We start from the raw sequence: 7501 nt of genomic DNA, 5'->3' as shown, positions 1-7501 counted from the left end.
ATCATAGAAACAGAGAAACTAACTAAAACAAATTGTATAAAATAAAATGAACCCCTGTTTCAAGTTGGGGCTAGACCTAGCCCCTCCTTCTTGCATCAAGGCTGAATAAGGCATCAACCATAGGGAATGGGTTCTAAAAAGCCAGTTTGTATATCCAGGATAAGCCCTGGTTCCATTGCCAGGAGACCCACAAACACATCAAGACATGCAACTTTCATGTACATTCAGAGGGCCCGGTTCGGTCCCATGCAGCCTCCCCAATCAGTCCAGAGTCTCTGAACTCCCACTAGCTTGGGTCAGCTCTCTCTGTGGTTTTTCCCATCACGATTCTGATCCCCCCTTGCTTTTATAATCCTTTCTCCCTCTCTTCAACTGAACTCCAGGATCTTGGCCAAATGCTTAACTGTAGGTCTCTTCATCTGCTTCCACCAGTCACTCAGATGGTATGTAAAAGGAGAGGAAAAAAATTAAATAAAAAATAGAATGAACCACAATTAACTGTGTATCAGTTTTAAAAGATGGAAAGAGGGAGGGAATGATTATTCTAAAAGTGGGATATAAGACCAAATGATGGATATGCAGTGTATGGATAATACTTTTGAAGTATCTATAAGTTTTTGTGATGGTTTTAATGAATATCTTCACACAGATTCCTTCCCTTTTGCTCTGATATAAATTGTCCCAGTAGTTCCATCCATACCTTTACTACTGAGAGATCTGGGCCAATTACCTCTTTTCTAGTATATATGGAGTCTCTTTTTTTACTGGCATTGTCAACAGCAAAGATGGCTATCCAACCACCTAAGAAAAGGTTTGTTATTGACCCCAAGGTCCCTTATTTAACTACCAATCAGTAGGAATAGAGCCCAACTTTCTATAGCTTCACAAGTAAGAGACTAGCCTATGTTGATTTTGTTTGAGGGTCGTACATATCTATCAGCTGGTTCCTTGTACAGTCTTCAGAATCGCTGAAGAAGTGGGGGTTCCTAGTTCTCAGAGGAGGGGGTGACATATGATTTGTCATTCTGGCCCTGATGAGGCCAGCAGATTCTTTGGTCCAGAGTTATTGTTGCTAAAAGTGACATTCCCAATAACCATTAGATGCTTACCTATTCAGAAGTCCATGCACATCCTCTCCAATTTCATGAATAAAAGTAAATGGTGATAAAACCAGATACTAATGAGTTTAGGGCAGCAGAAAAATCCAGATCTTCTGAGAACAAGTCTCTCTAATGTTTTAGGATGGGTGAAAGAAAAGAAAATCTGTGTTAAGAAGAAACATCTGTGATTTCTTGTTTTCATCGAACCATCTCTCCAGCATTCCCTTGCACTAGAACCAGGATAATTTTCATGATTTCTGGGCCATATCGAGTTGCCATTTCTGGCATGTAAAATTGCCACCACCTGGTTCACCAGGCTCTCCACTTTGAGATGTAGCTTTCAGACCGAAGCATGGTAACTCTTTGGTATCTTAGACTTATTCACTGAGAAGGAAGGGATCCTAGATAGGGACTAGTCATTGTGGTGTTAGAACACTGGGCATTAGTCAACTGGTTGGAGACTATGGACTTTAATTTCTTGTGTTTGATTATCATAGTTCATCCCTCTGATGTCTGAAAACTTGTAGAGTTTGGTCAAGGTGATGTTTAGACCACCAATTATGTTCTGTCCACTCAAAAAATCCTCTTAAAGCTTTTTAGAAACCTACTTTTAGCTCTTCCTGAGTTACCATCCACTTGGTTCCCTGACTTCTTCCTGTCTCTGTTCACCCATATTGTTAACCCACTTATACAGGAATCTATTTCTTCATCTGATTTTTGATGGTGCTTATTGCAGTTATGCTTCTGAGATATTCTTGTGTACCTACTGGCTCCCATGTGTGTTGTGGCACTTTGTGTCTTCATCTTATTAATTATTAATTGAATAAAATCAGTGTGAATAAGACAAAGAGCAAAGTCAGGCAGACAATGATTAGAATAAATGTCCAGTGAGTGGGCAGCAATTGCATGAACTACAGATTTGATTTCTAGACATTTCAAAGACATTTCAAAGGGAGATGAGGTGGAACTGCTGGCTTTGATATATATAATACAAGAGTTTCTATTGACTAAGTCTTGGTGGACATTTTCTGGTGTTGATGTTGCTAGGTGTTTGTTGATCGTGTTTTTCTGGTCAGTTGCTAACTTGGGACAATTCTTGACCATGACTGTCTCAGGAATTTCTTCTTTGCCTTTTAATTATAGTTCTATGACACTATTCAAAATGTTCCCAGTATTCCTGGATATTTGGCCATGTTTTCTTTTTTAATTATATTTTCTCTACACATTTCTGTTGACCAGTTGAAAATTGTGGGGTATGTCCAGCCTGTAGATGAAGACAACAAAGGTATGGAGAGCTTTTCTTTTTTTTTCATTCTTGTATATTTCTTTGACCCTTGAAGTTTACATCTCTGTGCTTGTATTACCTGCCTCTCATTTCTCATAGATCTTTGAAATCCTCTCAGCTCCCAACTCTGAATTACTGCTCTGAACCTAAAAGATGTGGTGGAGGGTGCATGGGATTTAGATTAAATGTCTTAGATCTGAGTCCCTGCTCTACTCCTGAAGGTCACGATTTGGAACACATTCCTCAACTTTCCCATTACCATAATTTTAACCCATTCCCCAATAAAGGTAAACACATTCACATTCTAGTTCTATCAAATTAAATCCAACTACAGATACAAAACAAGTTGTGGAAAATGCACATTCTTGACTGTAGTGCCACATTCTTCTCTGCTGGGGATGTCTTTCTGTATGCAGTGAATGTGTTGCTCTGATTGATTGATAAATAAAACACTGATTGGACAGTTGGCAGGCAGGAGGGATAGTATAGCTGGACAAAGAGAGAGGAGAATTCTGGGAACAGGAGGGCTAAGTCAGGAGACACTGACAGCCACCTCTTCCATGAGAAGTAAGATATGAAGGCAGAACTGGGAAAACATACCAAGCCACATGGCTAAACATAAATAAGAATTATGGGTTAATTTAAGTGGAAGAGCTAGTCAATAGTTAGTTTGAGCTAATGGCCATACAGTTCATAAATAATATAAGCCTCTGTGTGTTTACCTGGGTCCAAGCAGCTGTGGGACTGGTGGGTGAGAGAGATTTGTCCTGGCCACTGGCAGGCTGGGACACAGGAAAACTCTAGCTACAAATTTTTCTGTGGGGGAGGTGACCAGAGATACAGACTTATTACATTTAAAGAATAATCTTACTCTCCATGTTCTAGTATGTTTTCCTTAAGGTGGTTTCATACTACATTATCTTAATATTCTAAACCACATCCATAATATCTGCCTGACAAGATTTACTTTTCTTGCAAGCTAAAAAATCAAAAGTAACTTTTAGAAAGAGAGGACTTGGAATTTAGGGCAGTGGAATCAAGAATCATTATGGATACCATAGATAATTCATTGTGTAGTAAGCTTTCTCAATGGACTTTCTTGGACTGTCACCCTGCCAATAATGACACAGAGACTTATATTATTTATGAAAGCTTGGTCTTTAGCTTAGGTTTTTTTCCCAACTAGCTCTTATAACTCAAATTAACTTGTTTCTATTAATCTATATTCTGCCACGTGGCTTTTTTATCTCTCTTCCATTCTTTATGTCTGACTTACTCTGCATCTTGCTGGAAGCTCCTGTATACCAGCCTAGATTCACCCCAAGTTCCTCTTTTTGCCCAGAATTCCTGCCTATTCTCTCCTGCCTAGCTATTGGCCATTCAGTTCTTTATTAAACCAATCACAGTGACACATCTTCACACAGTATAAACAAATATTCCACAACACCACTGGGGAAAAAAGAATTAGACTCTGAAAGAGAAACATGTTTTCAGAAGACTTCCTAGTCTGCAATTTACCTGCTGGCTGAATAGATTTGGTGGTGTGAAGATGAATTTTTTTCTCTGTCACTTTTGACTAACTCTGATTGTAATCTTCAGCCCAGCTGTGCTCTTGCTGAACTCTGTAGCTTGCAACCAATACATCTGAGCCATGACCATAAAACTAAACTGTGCTTGAGATTCCATGGATGGGACAAAAAAATACTCTCATAGCTTGAGTTGGCAGGTTCATTGGGTCATAATGTTTATGGCAATATTGTTACATTTCTATTTTGGTCTTTTTCTTGAATGGGAGGTATTGCAATCTTGGTGTGTGTGTGTGTGTGTATGTGTGTGTGTGTGTGTGTGTGTGTGTGTGTACATGCATGTGTGCATATGTGGGCATGTTAAAATTTGTATTCTGAACAACATAAATGATATTATTTACCCATTGAATCTCCCCTTTAACCTCCAATCTGCCCCTATGTTGATGTCTCAAGATAATGTCTGACTGCCTAGCACCCAGAAAGATGCTTGTAACATTAAAGATGACATCGCCTTTCCGGAATACCATCAAAAGACCTAGAAAAATTAGTCTTTTCTTTAACAAGTTCTGATTAAATTAAGGAGTCATGTAATTCATCATTTAAATGGGGATATGTTTACCCAATAATCATTTCAGAAAAAAAGGGTTAAACAAATGATTTCCTGTAATATTTAACTTTCAAGACTTAATGAAATATTCAACCTGTCCCTCCAAATGTACTTGATTAGAACATGGAAGTGCATCCATTTTCCTGAGCCATTTTTATACTATAATTATCTCATTTAATCCTATCCCATATCCACTTTATAACTGAGGAAAACAACACTAGAGAAATTTAGTAACTTTTCCAAATTATATACTTAGATCAAGAGTTCTGGCCCTAGATTTTGAGTACCTCGGTTTGAATCTCAAATATAAAGTGAACATGAAAACACGTTGAAAACTATCAGAAGCATCAATAAGACAGTATATTTGTATCATTTGGAAAATGATAAATGACTTGGATAAGAATGGTTGAGTATAGGTGTCAGACAGGGAAACTCATTTTGTTCTCCAGGGAAATTTAGCAAAGTCTAAACATATTTTCAATGGTCACAAATGAGGAGGACGATTGCTATGGCATGATGAGTAGAGGCCATCGATGGAGCTGTAACCAGAACATTGTACACACAGTGAGCAATGATAGAGCCAACAGTGTGGAGGATAGGAAACAGTAAGTTACCTGAGTCAGAATAAGGACATAGGGATGTGAACCAGTGCTTTTAAAAATCTCACAGTTCAGTTGAGATAGATAGCTGTGAGGGTCCATATAAACATATTAATAATATAATGTATTTAAATCTAGATTAACTAAACATATAGTCTATGGTTCAGTTGAGCTGGGATTCAGACTGTAGAGACAGGGAAGATATGGCTACCATCTTGAGCACTTATAGGCTATAATGTAAGAGGGGAGAACACTGCTTGGCAGATAAATTTGAGCTGTAGGTTATCTCTATGTTTGTTTTACATACACCTTATGCATATAGTCCAAAGACAGCTTAGCAGAAAGTTGTTAGTGCACCTGCATTTTCTCAGCAGCCACAACTCAAGGTCAAGGGTAGGGCTTTCCATTTATGACGTCAGAATGACTTTCACAATGCTCCAGAATTAGGAGCACTTTGTAGTTCTAAATTTGGGGTTGGAGGTGTTCTTCCTGTTTCTCGCATTCCTGAACAAGTATCCTTTGAGGATAGGGCCCTGCAAACATGGTGGGGATAAGGATGTGATGAAGACGTTGAAGGTAGAGACCGAGGTGAGAATGGTGCACGGGGGCCTATGTATATGTGTGTGCTCTGTGAAGAATGCTGCGTCTTTATCTCATGGACGTTATCTCATGGCCTCATCCATTGGAGGCCATTAACCAAGGCCAGGAGTGGAATGGACTTTTAATTAGGTATTCATTTATTCATTTATGATTGTGGGAGAATATGAATGTGGGCTGGTGCATGTGCATACCATGTTGTACATATGGAGGTTAGAGAACAACTTGTAAGTTTGATTGTTTCATCACATGGGTTCTGAGGATTGAACTCAGGTCATCTGACTTAGACACAAGCTCTTTACTCACTGAGCCATCTTGCTTGGACAGAGGGTGGCTTTTTTGGGTAACTAATTTTATTAGTTACTCTTCTTGCTGTGACTAAGTAATTGATCAAAGAGAGTTAAGAAAGAGAGGGTTGGTTTTGATTTTGCCTTGTGGTTTAAGGTGCAGTCTATTATGTCTGGGGAAGGGTTGTTGCTGGAGCATGAGGCAGATGGTCCCACTCTACCTACAGCCAAGAGGCAGAAAGAGATGCCTTCTGGTATTTGACTCACTTTCTTTCTTTTCTTTTCTTTTCTTTTCTTTTCTTTTCTTTTTTTTTTTTTTTGGTCTAGAACCCTGGTCCATGGGATGCTGCTGCCTACATTTGAGGTGGATCTTCCCAGCTCAGTTCAATATCTCTGAACCCTCCCTTACAGACAAGCCCTGCTATTCTAAATCCTATCAAGTTGACAATGAAGATGAACTGCCTCAGAAGTTATCTTGATGTATTAGAAATAACCTTGGACATGGATTTATAATAAAAGGAAATCTAGTCAGATGGATGCCTTGGGGCAAGTCATTTACTCTGTCTTTACACTTTAGTTTCTCAGCTGTCCATTGCATAAGTCAGTACTGTAGAGACCATGTGAGGGTGGTGTCCATGGCGCATACAGAACACCCTTGTCAAACTTAGCGTGTCTTCCTCAACAGATAAGTGTTCTCCCATGGGTACACATTCTCATGCCTCAGTGAAGACTCTATTATATATATCAGGCCTGAAATCACACACCCATATATAATACAGCCATTAATAAATGATTAGATTACTTTTCTGACACAATAAGTGGCTTCATTTAGGTTTTCCAAAGAGCATGAGGCCAATACCCATCCGCTTTTGTTTCCCTCCTGTGACACTGGCATATGCGAGGGAACATTTGAGCTTCAAGAAAATTAAAAGAATCCATCACGTTTCTCCCTTTTGGCTGGAAAAGTGTCTCTGCTCCAATTTTTCATGGTGCTGCAATGAAGCTTCCTGAGAGTCCCCCCATCACTGCAAACGTATGGTGCTCATTTCCACACATAACAGATTATTCTTCTGCACACATCCCAGCTGCTGTACTTCTCTTGGAGTTCTTAAACATCCAAGCATTCATATTGTTGCATGTTCCTGCTCTGCAGAGTAACTTCCTCAAGCAACAGAAACACTAAGTTTTTAAAACTCTGAAGTCATTCTGATGTGGATGAGGCCATATCAAAGATAATCATGCAGAGAAGATGGTTTCCCGTGTCTTGTCTATAGAATCGTTTCCTCCATGTGGTAGCATCCATATCATTTCCTCACACTTTGTTCATCTCTCACCTACCTGTATCCACCTTCTGTAGATAGCGTCTCTTTTTCTCTGAGCTTTTATATTTCGGAATCTCACCTATTTCTTCCTGAGAATGACCCTCACTTTACATACTAAGAGCTCCTCTTTCTTTTAGATGTTCATCAGGCATTCCTGATTTCTCTACACATTGCTGTT

General features: G+C 39.2%; 2 long non-coding RNA genes across 2 annotated transcripts; one reads left to right on the top strand and one right to left on the bottom strand.

The window, feature by feature from the left end:
• Positions 1–4860: 4860 nt before the first annotated feature.
• On the bottom strand, positions 4861–5493 carry LOC143272181 (uncharacterized). The gene is made up of 2 exons (XR_013049622.1): positions 5425–5493; positions 4861–5057 (listed from the first exon to the last, which is right to left on the bottom strand). It is a non-coding gene; the product is annotated as an uncharacterized LOC143272181 (long non-coding RNA).
• A 76-nt stretch (positions 5494–5569) lies between these two features.
• On the top strand, positions 5570–6538 carry LOC121828354 (uncharacterized). Its single transcript, XR_006070842.2, has 2 exons — positions 5570–5705; positions 6329–6538. It is a non-coding gene; the product is annotated as an uncharacterized LOC121828354 (long non-coding RNA).
• The last annotated feature ends 963 nt before the right edge of the window (positions 6539–7501 follow it).

The sequence above is a fragment of the Peromyscus maniculatus genome, chromosome 3 (assembly GCF_049852395.1).
Source record: "Peromyscus maniculatus bairdii isolate BWxNUB_F1_BW_parent chromosome 3, HU_Pman_BW_mat_3.1, whole genome shotgun sequence".
In the NCBI taxonomy this organism is placed as follows: domain Eukaryota; kingdom Metazoa; phylum Chordata; class Mammalia; order Rodentia; family Cricetidae; genus Peromyscus; species Peromyscus maniculatus.
This window is presented reverse-complemented; position numbering and strand designations above follow the sequence as displayed.